Source organism: Cervus canadensis, chromosome 2 (assembly GCF_019320065.1).
Source record: "Cervus canadensis isolate Bull #8, Minnesota chromosome 2, ASM1932006v1, whole genome shotgun sequence".
Taxonomy (NCBI): domain Eukaryota; kingdom Metazoa; phylum Chordata; class Mammalia; order Artiodactyla; family Cervidae; genus Cervus; species Cervus canadensis.
This window is the reverse complement of record NC_057387.1, coordinates 7,806,307-7,822,788: the sequence shown is the minus strand read 5'-3', so window position 1 is coordinate 7,822,788 and position 16,482 is coordinate 7,806,307. Positions and strand designations below refer to the sequence as shown.

Sequence of the window (16,482 nt, the reverse complement as noted above, 5' to 3'; positions counted from 1 at the left end):
GTACACACTGTTTTGTTGTTGTTTAACCCCTGAGTTGTGTCCAGCTCTTTTGTGACCCCATGGACTATATATAGCCTATCAGGCTCCTCTGTCCATGGGATTTCCCAAGCAAGAATACTGGAGTGGGTTACCATTTCCTTTTCCAGGGGATCGTCCTGACCGAGGGATTGAAGCCGTGTCTCCTCTATTTGCACGCAGATTCTTTACCACAGAGCCACCAGGGAAGCCCTAACAGTGCTTTATTTATTTATTTTTGGCTGTGCTGGGTCCTTGTTGCGGCACACAGGCTTCCTGTAGTTGCAAAGAGGGGCTATTCGCTAGTTGCAGCCCATGGGCTTCTCATTGCAGCAGCCTCTCCCGTCATGGAGCACAGGCTCTAGGCACACAAGCTTCAGTTGTCGCAGCATGAGGGCTCCAGAGCGTGGGTTCCGTAGTTTTAGCTCACCAGCTTCGTTGCTCTGCGTCATGTGGAATCCTCCCTCACCAGGGATTGAACCTGGGTCCCTGCATTGGCAAACAGATTCCTAGCCACTGGGCAGAGAAGTCCCTCAGGCAGGGATTTAAAGGAACTCTGAGACTTATCAGTCTTTAGGTAGAAGGGATGTCTTAAAGGTCATTTAGGTCACTTTCTCACCCTTCACATAAAGGAATTCAGTGACAAAGTGATTGGTAGCGGATCTATTTAGGGAGAAACATACTCCACAGTGTATGGGCCATCTCAGAAGAGGCCCTGAAATAAAGTGTGGTTAGTTTTTAATGGGCTGGGTAATTTCATAGGCTAGTGACTGGGAGGATTATTTCAACTATTTCAGGGAAGGGGCAGGGATTTCCAGAAATTAGGCCACTGCCCTCTTTTTTGGCCTTTGATGGTTAGTCTCAGAACTGTCATGGTGAGTGTGTCATTTAAATGCTAATATATTACAAAGGCTTCCCTGGTGTCTCAGACGGTAAACAGATCAGGGTTCAATCCCTGGGTTGGTAAGATTCCCCTGGAGAAGGAAATGGCAACCCACTCCAGTATTCTTGCCTGGAAAGCCCCATGGATGGAGGAACCTGGCAGGCTACAGTCCATAGGGTCGCAAAGAGTTGTACACAAGTGAGCGACTTCATTTCATATTACAAAGAGTGTATCATGGGGCTCAAGGGCTTCCCAGGTGGTGCTCAGTCAGTTCAGTCACTCAGTCGTGTCCGACTCTTTTTGGACCCCAAGGACTGCAGCACCCCAGGTTTCCCTGTCCATCACCAACTCCCAGAGCTTGCTCAAACTCATGTCCATCGAGTCGGTGATGCCATCCTGTTGTGGCCACATTTCTGGGAAACAAACTCACTCAGAAGGACAGTGCAGATAGTGGAGTGCAGTTTATTACACCAGAAGGCCCAAGGAAGAGTCTCCTCTTAGCCAAGGACCCCGACCAGTTTTTGTGAAAACTTTATACGCCCTAAGCGTACGTGCCCAAACCCACCTCCCCAAATTCCCTGAAACCAGTCTGAACAAAGGGAAAAGAAAGATACAATCAAAGTTAACCCATAATTCATATGCCTTAAGCCTAGGTAGTTAACAGTGGACAATTATCAATAGGCTTGTGGTCATACCCCAATAAGCATAATAGAATGTATGATTCTATTCAGTTACACAGATAATTAGGGTATTCTTTTAGGCAATGGAGAGCCCTGGGGCTCTTCCTTCCGGGGGCCTGGTTTTCCAGTTGGTGTGTAGTTTCCATCAATATTGGGCACATAGCTCAAAGTCCACAGTCCAGCCCAAGAGGGAGTCCTGTTCTGTTTCCTCCTTCAATCCAACCATCTCATCCTCTGTCGTCCCCTTCTCCTGCCTTCAATCTTTCCCAAGTGGTGCTAGCAGTAAAGAATCTGCCTGCCAATGAGGAGACACAAGAGATGCAATTTCCATCCCTGAGTCGGGAAGATCCCCTGGAGTAGGAAATGGCGCCCCACTCCAGAATTCTTGCCTGGGAAATTCCATGAACAGAGGAGCCTGGGGAACTACAGTCCATGAGGCCACAAAGAGACGGAGATGACTGAGTGACTGGGCACTGTCTATCTGTCTGTATCGGGGCTCAAGGTCCACTGGAAGGCGAATTTTCCATCTTGGACCTTGTGGGTTCTAATCAGTTTTTGTCAGGGCCGATGTCTATATCATTCTTTTAAAGGTTGTTCCCTGCCCCCTTCCCTCCTGTTTTATTTCAGATAGTCTTCATATTGTTACCCTAAAACTGGGTTTGCCTCTTGGTATCACACCAATAGACAGCAAAGCCAATGACCAAGATAAGGAAGAATTTATTATCACTAGCAGTAAGTAAGGAGAGCCCCGGGGATTTTTCCCAAAGCAGCATCTCCCTGAAAAGCAAAATTGGCGGACTTTTGGACTTCCTTGGTGGCTCAGACGGTAAAGCATCTGCCTACAATGCGGGAAACCCTGGTTCAATTCCTGGGTCCGGAGGATCCCCTGGAGAAGGAAATGGCAACCCACTCCAGTACTCTTGCCTGGAAAATCCCATAGACAGAGGATCCTGGTAGGCTACAGTCCATGGGGTTGCAAAGAGTCAGATACGACTGAGCGATATAACTTTTAAGCTAAAAGTACACATATATTCAGGAAGGGGCTTGAGGAGAGAACTTGGCATAGAATTGGGGCAAAGGTTGACAGAGTCCAAACTTTAGTTGATCGAAGTCAAAGGGGTCAGCATCAGCATTCCACCTCTGTGGAGGTATTAGTTCCACACAGGACTTCTTATTATGTATATCCCTTGAGGAGGAACTAGGACTATGCTCTTTCATTGTACTATTGTTTGCCTTTTCTCTGTTAGTGCATTCCTTTGTTCCTTAAGATCATTAATTACTGAGACCTGTTCAAGGGTAAGCATAGCTCCAGGCTTAGGTCACAAAATGTCTTAGGCCAAAATGACTTCTCTTATAACAAGAAAGCCATTAATTGTTCTCTTTCTCCAGAGATTCCCCTAATTTATCTGCTTACAAAATGGCACAGATTCACATGCCCCCCCCCACCCCACCCCCCCGATTAATCTCACTCCTCTGGATAACCCCTTGTTTATGATTTTACCAAGAACTGAACCAGGCGCTGGAGAAACTATCTCTCTAAGGGGTAGACAGATCTCAGTTAAAACCCAATTCCCCAATCTAACTATCTGTCCTTTTTCAGCTCACATTTCTCTGAAATTTTCTCCATTCAGAATGCAGTTATGACGGTGGCAATATTGTCCTTTTTCTATTCTAACTACCTAACAACATGACTTACCTTAGGACAGGGAAGCCTGGCATGCTGCAGTCCATGGGGTCGCAAAGAATCAGACACAGCTGAGCAACTGAACAACAACAATGGCAAAATAAGAATTAAATAATAGATATACTATGCTTACTTGGCACAGGGCCTGGTACATTTTAAGAACTGCACTGGTAGTTATTGTCATCACTCTTATTTTCACTCTAAGAATGCATTTGCAACCCCATACTCATGTCAGTTAATCTACAACAAAGCAGGCAAGAATAAATGATGGAGAAAAGAAAATCTCTTCAATAAATGGTATAGAGAAAACTGGACAGCTACACATAAAAGAAAGAGATTAGAACATTTCCTCACACCATATTCAAAAATAAACTCAAAATGGATTAAAGACCTAAATATTAGATCTAGAAGAGGACATAGGCAGAACACTTTTAGATGTAAATGATAGCAATATATTTTAGATCTGTCTCCTAAGGCAAGAGAAATAAAAACAAAAAATAAACAAATGGGACCTAAGTACACTTAAAAGCCTTTGCACAGCAAAGTAAAAGACAATCGACTGACCAAGAGAAAATACTTGCGGATGATGCGCTCAATAAGGGGTTAATATCCAAAATATATAAACAGCTCATATAACAATATCAATAAACAACCCAGTTTTATTTATTTTTTGGCCGCTCTGGGTAGCATGAGGGCTTAGTTGCCCCCACATTTTGGATCTTAGCTGCCCCACCAGGGACCGAACCCATGTCCCCTGCTTTGGAAGGCAGATTCTTAACCACTGGACCACCAGGAAAGTCCCTATGTTTTAAATTTATTTTTAATCGGAGGATAGTTGCTTTAAAATGTTGTGTTGGTTTCTGCCCTGCAACAATGTGAATCAGCCATGGGTATATGTACATCCCCTTCCCTCTTGAACCTCCCTCCCTAACCCACCATCCCACCCCTCTAGGTTGTCAGAGGGCACCAGGTTGAACTCCCTACAACCAGGTTTTAAAACAGCCCAGATAGACAGCCTTCCAAAGAAGACATAGACATGGCTAATAAGCACATGAGAAGATGCTCAACATCACTAAGTATTAGAGAAATGCAAATCAAAATCACAATGAGATCACCTCACACCTGTCATAATGATTATTATCATAATGTCTATAAACAATAAATGTTGGCCAGGAAGTGCAGGGAAGGGAACCCTTGTATGTGGTTGGTGGTAATGTAAATTGGTGCAGCCAGTATGGACGTTCCTCAAAAAACTAAAAGTAGAACTACCATATGATCCAACAATTCCACTCCGGAGTGTTTAGCCAAAAAAACAAAAAAACACTAATTTGAAAAGATAACATGCATCCCAATATTCACAGTAGCATTATTTACAACAGCCAACATATGGAAGCAGTCTAAGCATCCATCAACAGGTGAGTGGATAAAGCAGATGTGACTGATACACACACACAGGAAAAATAACGAAATTAAATTAAACCATGAAAAAGAATGAAATTATGCCATTTGCAACATCTTGGTGGACACAGAGAGTATTAAGCTTAACGAAATAACTTAGACAGAAAGACAAATACTGTATGTTATCATTCTATTGTTGTTCAGTTGTTCAGTCGTGTCTGACTCTTTGCAACCCCAGGGACTGCAGCATAAGAGGCTTCCCTGTCCTTCACTATCTACCAGAGCTTGCTCAAACTCGTGTCCATAGAGTTGGTGATACCATTCAACCATCTCATCCACTATCATCCCCTTCTCCTGCCTTCAATCTTTCCCAGCATCAGGATCTTTTCCAATGAGTCAGCTCTTCACACCAGGTGGCCAAATTATTGGAGCTTCAGCATCAGTATCTGTCCTTCCAATGAATATTCCGGATTGATTTCCTTTAGAGTTGACAGTTTGATCTCATTATATATGGAATCTGAAAAAACAAATGTATGTAACAAAACATAAGGGCTTCCCTGGTGACTCAGCTGATGAAGAATCCACCTGCAATGCAGGAGACCCCGGTCCAGTTCCTGGGTTGGGAAGATGCCCTGGAGAAGGGATGGGCTCCCACTCCAGGAGGGTTTGGCCCATTCTTGGGCTTCCCTGGTGGCTCAGGTGGTGAAGAATCTGCCTGCAATGTGCGATGCCTGGGTTTCTTCCCTGGGTTGGGAAGATCCTCTGGAAGGGGGCATGGCAACCCACTCCGGTACTCTCACCTAGAGAATCTCCACGGACAGAGGAGCCTGGCGGGCTGCAGTCCATGGGGTCACAAAGAGTTAGATGTGACTGAGCAACTAAGCACATGTAACAAAACAGACTCACAGATACAGAAAACAAACTAGTAGATACTAGTGGGGAGAGGGAAGAAGGTCAAGATAAGGGGAATGGGATTAAGAGATGCAAATTATTATGTACAAAATAGATAAGTAATAAAGATATATTGTGTAGCACAGGTAAATTAGCCATTTTCTTATAATAACCTTAAATGGAATATAATCTATAAAAATATTCAATCATGCTGTACATCTAAAACTAATATAGTATTATATATCAACTATACTTCAATTTTAAAAATGCATTTGCAAGTATAATATTTATTAATATTATAGAATTATTAACAAGTAATATTAATGTTATTGTGAATACTAGGTAATTTATAGTCAATTTACAGCAAACTAAAACCCACAAGCCTCTTATTTTTAAATAACATTTATTTTAATTTATTTATTTGACTGCACCAGGTCTTAGTTGCAGCATGTGGGATCGAGTTCCCTGACCAGGGATCAAACCCAGACCTCCTGCACTGGAAGCATGGAGTCTCAGCCACTGGACCACCAGGGAAGTCCCCCTGTGCAATTTTAACCACAGTACATTTGCATTTATTGCTACTCAATTTTATATTTTTTGTTTTGAAAATGAATTAATATACAGAAAATTATACATGTAATAATGTTAATGATTAAAGTAAATACAAATAATGTGCATTTGAGTTATTTCTATATAAAACATTTATGCATATATTTACAAAGCATAAAGGGGCTCTCCTGGTGGCTCAGTGGTAAAGACTTCACCTGAAAGGCAGGAGACTGCCTGCAATGCAGGAGACGTGGGTTCTATCCCTGGGACACGAAGATCCCCTGGAGAAGAAAATGGCAGCCCACTCCAGTGTTTATGCTTAGGAAATCCCTGGAACAGAGGAAGCCGGCAAGCTACAGTCCATGGGATCGAAAGAGTTGGACGCGACAGCAACTGCACGACCACAAAGCATACAAGTAAATTTGGAGTGTACAAATAATTGTTTTAATGATGTATTTGTTTCTGGCTGTGGTAAGTCTTCGTCGCCGCTCACGGGATTGCTCTGGGTGTGGCGGGCATGGGGTACTCTCTAGTTTTCGTGTGCAGCCTGCTCACTGTGGCGGGTTCTCTTGTCGTGGAGCTCAGGCTCCAGCAGTTGTGGCACGCGGGCTCAGTAGTCATGTCTCTTGGGTTCTTCAGCTTGGGCTCAGTAGTAGTGCTGCATGGGCTTCAATTGCTCTGCAGCACATGGCATCTTCCCAGACCAGGGATCGAAACCATGTCCCCTGAATTGGCAGGCAAATTCTCATCTACTGTGCCACCAGTTCAGTTCAGTTCAGTAGCTCAGTCGTGTCCGACTCTTTGCGACCCCGTGAACCACAGCACACCAGGCCTCCCTGTCCATCACCAACTCCCAGAGTTTACTCAAACTCATGTCCATTGAGGCGGTGATGCCATCCAACCATCTCATCCTCTGTCGTCCCCTTCTCCTCCTGCCCCCAATCCCTCCCAGCATCAGGGTCTTTTCCAGTGAGTCAACTCTTCGCATGAGGTGGCCAAAGTATTGGAGTTTCAGATTCAGCATCAGTCCTTCCAATGAACACCCAGGACTGATCTCCTTCAGGATGGACTGGTTGGATCTCCTTGCAGCCCAAGGGACTCTCAAGAGTCTTCTCCAACACCACAGTTCAAAAGCATCAATTCTTCAGCGCTCAGCTTGCCTCATAGTCCAACTCTCAGATCCATACATGACCAGTGGAAAAACCATAGCCTTGACTAGACGGACCTTTGTTGGCAAAGTAATGTCTCTCCTTTTTAATATGCTGTCTAGGTTGGGCATAACTTTCCTTCCAAGGAGTAAGCGTCTTTTAATTTCATGGCTGCAATCACCATCTGCAGTGATTTTGGAGCCCAGAAAAATAAAGTCAGCCACTGTTTCCACTGTTTCCCCATCTATTTGCCATGAAGTGATGGGACCGGATACCATGATCTTAGTTTTCTGAATGTTAAGCTTTAAGCCAACTTTTTCACTCTCCTCTTTCACTTTCATCAAGAGGCTCTTTAGTTCTTCTTCACTTTCTGCCATAAGGGTGGTGTCATCTGCATATCTGAGATTATTGATATTTCTCCCAGTAATCTTGATTCCAGCTTGTGCTTCCTCCAGCCCAGCATTTCTCATGATATACTCTGCATATAAGTTAAATAAGCAGGGTGACAATATACAGCCTTGATGTACTCCTTTCCTTATTTGGAACCAGTCTGTTGTTCCATGTCCAGTTCTAACTGTTGCTTCCTGACCTGCAGACAGGTTTCTCAAGAGGTAGGTCAGGTGGTCTGGTATGCCCATCTCTTTCAGAATTGTCCACAGTTTATTGTGATCCACATAGTCAAAGGCTTTGGCATAGTCAATAAAGCAGAAATAGATGTTTTTCTGGAACGCTCTTGCTTTTTCCATGATCTAGCGGATGTTGGCAATTTGATCTCTGGTTCCTCTGCCTTTTCTAAAACCAGCTTGAACATCTGGAAGTTCACGGTTCACGTATTGCTGAAGCCCAGCTTGGAGAATTTTGAGCATTACTTTACTAGCATGTGAGATGAGTGCAATTGTGCTGTAGTTTGAGCATTCTTTGGGATTGCCTTTCTTTGGGTTTGGAATGAAAACTGACCTTTTCCAGTCCTTTGGCCACTGTTGAGTTTTCCAAATTTGCTGGCATATTGAGTGCAGCACTTTCACAGTATCATCTTTCAGGATTTAAAATAGCTCAACTGGAATTCCATCACCTCCACTCGCTTTGTTCATAGTGATGCTTCCTAAGGCTCACTTGACTTCTCATTCTAGGATGTCTGGCTCTAGGTGAGTGTGAGTGATCACACCATCATGATTATCTGGGTCGTGAAGATCTTTTTTGTACAGTTCTTCTGTGTATTCTTGCCTCCTCTTCTTAATATCTTCTGCTTCTGTTAGGTCCATACCATTCCTGTCCTTTATTGTGCCCATCTTTGCATGAAATGTTCCCTTGGTATCTCTAATTTTCTTGAAGAGATCTCTAGTCTTTCCCACTCTATTGTTTTCCTGTATTTTTTTGTACTGATCGCTGAGGAAGGCTTTCTTATCTCTCCTGGCTATTCTTTGGAACTCTGCATTCAAATGGGAATATCTTTCCTTTTCTCCTTTGCTTTTTGCTTCTCTTCTTTTCTCAGCTATTTGTAAGGCCTCTTCAGACAGCCATTTTGCTTTTTTGCATTTCTTTTTCTTGGGAATGGTCTTGATTCCTATCTCCTGTACAATGTCACAAACTTCCATCCATCGTTCATCAGGCTCTCTGTCTATCAGATCTAGCCCCTTAAATCCATTTCTCACTTCCACTGTATAAGGGATTTGATTTAGGTCATACCTGAATGGTCTAGTGGTTTTCCCCACTTTCTTCAGTTTAAGTCTGAATTTGGCAATAAGGAGTTCATGATCTGAGCCGCAGTCGGCTCCCAACCTTGTTTTTGCTGACTGTATAGAGCTTCTCCATCTTTGCCTGCAAAGAATATAATCAATCTGATTTCGGTGTTGACCATCTGGTGATGTCGATGTGTAGAGTCTTCTCTTGTGTTGTTGGAAGAGGGTGTTTGCTATGACGAGTGCATTCTCTTGGCAGAACTCTCTTAGCCTTTGCCCTGCTTCATTCTGTACTCCAAGGCCAAATTTGCCTGTTACTCCAGGTGTTTCTTGGCTTCCTACTTTTCCATTCCAGTCCCTTATAATGAAAAGGACATCTTTTTTGGGTGGTAGTTCTAGAAGGTCTTGTAGATCTTCAGAGAACCATTTAACTTCAGCTTCTTCAGTGTTACCACCAGAGAAGTCCCAAATAATTTGATATTCAGCAGGTTCTTTTTCCCATAAATTGATGAAACAAATAATAAATTTTAGGGAGCGGTGGAACGCGGGCCCCGGGGACAGCGGGAGGTGTCCAAGCGCCGAGGCTGCGGTGGGCCTCGTGGTGAGCTGGGGCCCAGTTCTCCCCGTGCAGAGAACGCGAGTCTCGGCCGGGTTTGGGGGCGGCCCTCAGGAGCGCCAGGTCCAGTCATGGCAGACTACTGGAAGTCACAACCCCCAGAGAAATTCTGTGATTACTGCAAGTGTTGGATCGCAGACAATAGGCCTTAAAACCAACTTTAGGAAACCAAGATATGAAAAATAGAGGATGAATATTTGCTTTACAAAGTCACACTTTAAAGAGGAATTCACAGCAGTACTTTAGAGTAACTCAGCAAGTGCATTAGAGCATTGAATTTCATGAAAGAGGAAAGAATCATAAAGAAAATGTGGCGAAGAGGATCAGTGAGATTAAACAGAAAAGCCTGGATAAGGCGAAGGAGGAAGAAAAGGCATCAAAGGAGTTTGCGGCAATGGAGGCAGCTGCCCTGAAAGCATACCAGGAGGATTTGAAGAGGCTCGGCCTAAAGTCAGAGATCTCAGAGCCAAGCGTGTCACCAGTAACCAGCACTGTCCCACCCACCTCTGCATCAAATCAGCAGAAAGAAAAGAAGAAAAAGAAAAAACACCCTTCAAAGGGCAGATGGGTAGAAGGCATAACCTCTGATTGTCACCATTACTATTATGATCTTATCACAGGAGAATCCAGATGGGAAAAACCTGATGATTTCATTCCACACTCCGGTGATCTGCCTTCTAGTAAAGTCAATGAAAAGTCACTTGGTACCCTAGAAGAGTCCAAATCATCAGATTCACATAGTGAGTCTGATGGCGAACAGGAAGCAGGAAAGGAGAAAAAAAAAGAAGAGATCCCAACAGAAATACAAAAGCTAATAATAAAGTTTAAGGAAAAAAATAAAAATAGTAATAAAAGAACTGAACCAGAAACACAGAAAGAAAAAAATACCCAAGGGAAGAATTCATCAGGTCCAAGTGAAGAAAAACCCAAAGCTCATAAAAAACCAAACCCATATGGAGAATAGCAGGAAATTAAACCAGAAGTTGAGTCCCATGAGGAGGTAGATTTGGAACTTCCAAGCACTGAAAATGAACATGTATCAACTTTGGAGGCTGATGCTACTGGGGAACCCCAACTGGTTTTTAAAGAAAAAACAGTCACTTCTCTTGGAGTCATGGCAGACGGAGTGGCCCCAGTCTTCAAAAACAGAAGAATTGAAAATGGAAAGTCTAGGAATTTAAGGCAAGGAGGTGATGATCAATAATTATAAGAAAGCTTTTAATGTGTGCTTTTTGGACATAATGGAGACTGTACATCTTTAAAAGCTCCTCTGTGTTTGTTTTACATTATTTAAGTGATAAAAATTTAGACTTACTCTGAATGTATTTTATGTGAATTTAAAATAAAAAATAATAATAATAATAAATTTTAAAGTTTTGTTATCATTAACATTTGTTTTCTGTAGTCTTTTAAGAAAAAATAGATTTTATAAATTTCAGATTGGTGAGTTTGTTTGCAAAGTGGAAAATTCTGGAAGGAAATATTAAATATAAATCTTGATTCTGTCATCCAGTATATTAGCAGTTGAACCTGAATCTGTATTATATGTCAATGTCATAAGCATGCTGTCTCTGACCCAGTTCAAAAAGTTTTTAAAAAAATATGGAACAAAGACAGAGCTGAAAACAGAATCCTTAAGTGACGTCTTTCCAAGCTGGCGGAGTATGCTGATAGCACTCTAGCTATTGATATTTCCAGAGGTTCCTGTTGAAAACTGCTGTGCTTCTGTCACATATTGATTGTATAGATGCCTTACACTTTATAATCAATCTTGTTAGTCATTTTGCTTTAATCTCTAGGAAGAGCAAGCCCAAATTTGCAATCCAAATTCACATATTGACAGGCATCCCTCATTTCTTCTGACTTTATCCTGACTTCATCTGACTGTGTTATTCAATTTTCTCTTTGCCCTGAGATTTCCTTCCCCTTCTATCCTTTTCGGAATGTAGGGTTTTCTATACATACAAACATACTGTAGTGATGCTGTGATGTGCTGTTCAGACTCCCCTTCAGAAATGAAGGATGATTTCCCCAGCTGTTGGCCTCTTTGGGAACTGCTTCCACCTGAGAGAATCACACAAAGGTGTGCCCCCTTCCCAGGGTGGTGGCGGCTTAGTCGTGTCCAACTCTTTCAGCCCCAGGGACTGTAGCCCGTCAGGCTCCTCTGTCCATGGGATTTTCCAGGCAAGAATACTGGAGTGGGTTGCCATTTCTTTTTCCAGGGCATCTTTCCAACCCAGGGATGGAGCCAGGTCTCCTGCGTAGCAAGTGGATTCTTTACCAACTGAGCCACCAAGGAAGCTTCTTCCCATGGCAACCTATATCTACTCTAATTCCTGTACATCGTTCCTGGGTCACCTTGAAAGAAGTTTCAATAGAGTAGTGGAATAGGCAACAAAACCCGTATGGAGTAGGCTGAGGAGAGGATGTAAACTGAGAAAATATAGACTATGACCACAGTTCAAGAGAGATTTTGCTGAGAAGGGCAGCGGAAAAAAGAAGCGGCAGCGGGAAAGGTCCTGGATGAAGGCAGGGTAGGCATTTTGTTTACATGGAAAGGATTGTTTGCTAATGGCAATGGTCCAATAGAAAGAAATGCTGTATGAAAGAGGGGGTAGTTGCAGTACTATGTTCTTGAGGAGAGAGGAGATGGAACCCACAAGCTGAGGCTCAAAAGAGAGCAGAGACAACCACTATGAGTAGCAGGAAGTGTATGGTGCCATTGGAACATTTGTGGTGGGAAGATGATAAAAATTCAGTCTAACTTTTGTTCTCTGCAGTATGAGGTAAAGTCATTAGCCAAAAAGTACAGAGGAAAAAGGAAAGTTTAGGAGATTGAAGAATGGGGAGAAGTACGTGCAGAAACTGTACGTGCTAGGGAAGTGTGTTAGGATTGGTGAGCAGGAACAAGTGCCTTCAAGACATTCTAGACATAAATTTGAAGAGAGACCAGTCAAGCTGGTGTGACTTTTACTCCAGCTCTTTGACTGTAGAAAAATAGTAAGTGGTTAGTTGGATGTGACCATAGATGGAGAAAGCATCAAGGATGTTAGAGTGGTATTTAAGGGAGTGGCACTTAATTCTGTGTTTCCCAGAGTTTTTTGGGTTTTTGTTTGTTTTTGCTAATATAAGCAAATATCAAAATATATGCATATTGTTTTACTTTTACTTATTTATTATTTTGCTTTTTTTTTCTTTTTTACACAGAAGATAGCATACATTTTTTTCACCTGAAAATATGTCTTGGAGAATGCACTTCTCAAATGAATTGTTTCGTCATTCTTTTTTACAGTTGCATAATATTCTATTTGTAAGCTTCCCTGGTGGCTCAGATGGTAAAGAATCTGCTGCAATGCGGGGGACCCAGCTTTCGTCCCTGGGTTGGGCAGATTCCCTGGAGAAGGAAATAGCAACCCACTCCAGTACTCTTGCCTGGAGAATCCCATGGAAAGAGGAGTTTGGCAGGCTCCAGTCTATGGGGTGGCAAAGAACGGGATAGGACTGAGCAACTAACACTTTACACTTCTAAGGGCTCTTTATACGGTCCAGGAATTAGCCCTTTGTGTATGCTATGACTTGAATTTTCCCTTTACTTTGTCTTTTGACTTGTGTGATGTTTGTTTGTTTGGGGGGCTTTTTTCCTTTTGTTTTGCATTTTGTTTTTCTTTTTTGGCCGTGACACACAGCATGCAGGATCTGTTCCCAGACCAGGGATAGAAACTGCGCCCCCTGCAGTCGACGAATAGGGAAGTCCCTATTTGTTTTTGTCTTGACCACCCATAAGCTTGCTTGTTTTGTATTGTTTCTTATCAGTCTCTTCTTTCTTGGGCTCTAAATTTTGACTCAGAATGAGAGGTCTTCCTCACTTTTATTTGTTGCAACTTGTTTTCTTATAATGAACCTTTGCTGTGTGTTCTCTCAGCAACTCTCACGTACCCAGTACAGTATTATTAACTGAGGGTCAGCGTGCTGTACACGACATTCCCATCACTTTTTAAATTAACTTTGCAATAGAGTTACTTTACCATGTCGCATTACTTTCGGCCGTGCAGCAGTGAGTCAGCTGTCTATATACCTATATCCTCTTTTTAGATTTCCTTCCCATTTACGTCACCAGCGAGCACTGAATAGGGCTCCCTGTGCTACAAGGAGGTTCTCATTAGTTATCTGTTTTATACGTAGTATTGTATACGTGTCAGTCCCGATCTTCCAGTTTATCCCACCTCCCTCTAGCCCTTTGTTCTCTACACCTGTGTCTCTATTTTCTGCTTTGCAGATAAGGTCATCTGTACCATTTTTCTAGATTCCACATACAAGTGATATTCTATGATTTTTTTTGTCTTTCTGCCTTACCTCACTCTGTATGACAGTCTCTAGGCCCATCCACATCTCCACAGATGGCACAATTTCATTCCTTTTTTATTCCATTGTATATATGTGCCACATCTTTATCCACTCCTCTGATGATGGACATTAGGTTACTGCCACATCTTGACTATTGTAAAGTGTTGCAATGAACATTGAGGTTCCCCACTTTTAGATAATGAAATAATTCTTCTTGATAGTTTCCATTTTTACTTTAAATTTTTGATCAGTTTGAAACTTATCTTGGTATAGATTGTGTGGTTTGGAACCCATCTATCTAATTGCAAACAACCACCTTATTATATATTGTAATAGCCGGTAGAACTTGCTCCCGTTCATGTTCTTTTTTTTTTTTTTTCCTGGGAATTCTTAATTTCAACTAAACTGATACATTTATGGAATTGAGTCTTCCTACCCAAGAATCTTCTGCTTTTTCTTTCATACAGGTCTTCTTTTAAGGTTTTCATTTTCTTCAATATGTTTTGAATTTTCTTTGTAAGTTTAGTCCCAATTATGCAGAATAATGATGATAATAATAGACACACATGAGGTCAACTGGATTAGGAGGAAAATAAGGGCATGAGGAAAATAATAGTGAAACTGAGGTAAGGTCAATTAATTGGAGGACTTGACAGGTTGAGGAATATGATTAGGACTGGAAAAACTAAGGGAATGAATGAGCTGGAAGGACTTCCCTCTGGGAAATACTATCAAGTCTAGGTTCTTTGGACTCTCAACTTTCCTGACTCCTACTCTCCTTAGAGTCTTCAGCTATTTAACTGATATTTTCTTTTTTTTAATTTTTTTACCTTTTTTTCATTTATTTTTATTAGTTGGAGGCTAATTACTTATACTAATTACAATACTAATTGTATTGTAATTACAATAAAATACTAATTACAATATTGTAGTGGTTTTTGCCATACATTGACATGAATCAGCCATGGATTTACATGTGTTCCCCATCCTGATACCCCCTCCCACCTCCCTGTTTAACTGATATTTTCTTTTAACTTAAAAAATTTGCTTTCCTATAGTCCATTTCTTGTGTCTAGTTTACTTAGTGTTTTATTCTTTGGTTAATATTAATTCCAGGAGACATGGCCTATTATTACCATGTAAACATTAACTGAAATGAAGCTGGTGTAGTTGTAATAACAGCAGATAAAATATACTTTAAGGTAGAAAGCATCATCAAAGATAAAGAAGGATGTAATAAGAAAAGGATCCATTCCAGAGGAAGCATAGCAATTCTAAATCTGGAACATCTAATAACATCATCTCCAAATATATAAATAAAAATGCCAGAAAAAAAAGAGAAAAGACAAATCCAAATCACGATGAAAGATTTAAACACATCTCTGTAAGTAGCTAATAGAATAAGCAGGCGAAAAAAGAAAAATCAGCAGAGCTATAGATTTGAACAAAATAATTAATAAACTGGGACTGATATATTAATATATAGAACACTGCACCTCAAAACTGTAAAATATATCTTTTCAAGTGTTCATGGGACATATGCAAAAATCAACCATACAGTTGGCTACAATGCAAGTTTCAACATGGTTTAAATGATTCAAATCTCAGTATATGTTTTCTGAGCAGAAGCAGTGGTTATTTGAGTATGTAAAAAATCATCAAGCTGCACATTTATGTTATCTGACTCTTGCATTAAATATATTTAAAAAAAAAAAAAAAACACTTTTCCACTGCCAGTCATAAATTCCCTTCCATCAAGTTTCACTTATATCTATGCTATTTTATTTACCTTGTTGTGTTTATTCCTACATACATCTCTAAATCTACACATTTTGAATGGCAGGCACTTTTCATATGTTTACATATGTTATTCCAGTAAACTTTCAGAACCATCCAAACAGATAAGTCTTTTAACCCCAATTTTATAGACAAGGAAAGTGAGAATTGGAAAGTAACTTGCAGTGACCACTAAGGAGTGCTGAGTCAGAACTGGAACTCAGAACTCTGATTCACAGCCTTGATTCTTTACAAAACATGCTGTAATACCACTCTTGAGTATTACTCCCAATTTTCTCCCCTTGCATTTCCCTCCCTGGATTATTAAACACCTCAGTAAAAATTCAGCATCTATTGAGTACCTCCTTTATGCAGTTCTGGTTTCATTCTTGGCCATACAGAAATGAAATAAACAGTCCCTCCCCTTAAAAAGCTCAGTCCAGGACTTCCCTCGTGGTCCAGTGTTTAGGAGTCCACCTGTCAAAGCAAGGGACACAGTTTCCATCTCTGGTCCAGGAAGATTCCACATGCCTCAGAGCAACTAAGCCTGTGCACCACGACTACTGAACTTGTGAGCCCTGGAGACCGTGTTCTGCAGCAAGAGAAGCCACCGCAATGAGAAGCCCATGAGCCACAACAAGAAAGTAGCCTCTGCTCACCCCAATTAGAAATAGCCTGCACGCAGCCACAAAGACCCAGCACAGCCAAAAATAAATCAATTTTTAAAAAAAGAGCTAGGTCCAAGGGGAAGAACCACATAAATTACAATACAGTGTGATAAGTGCTACATAGAAGTGTGTACCTTCTCCACCATTCTTC

The 16,482-nt window shown here is 41.5% G+C and overlaps 1 pseudogene; it reads left to right on the top strand.

The window, feature by feature from the left end:
• Positions 1-9,498: 9,498 nt before the first annotated feature.
• LOC122430675 lies at positions 9,499-10,883 on the top strand (annotated as a pseudogene).
• Positions 10,884-16,482: the final 5,599 nt, after the last annotated feature.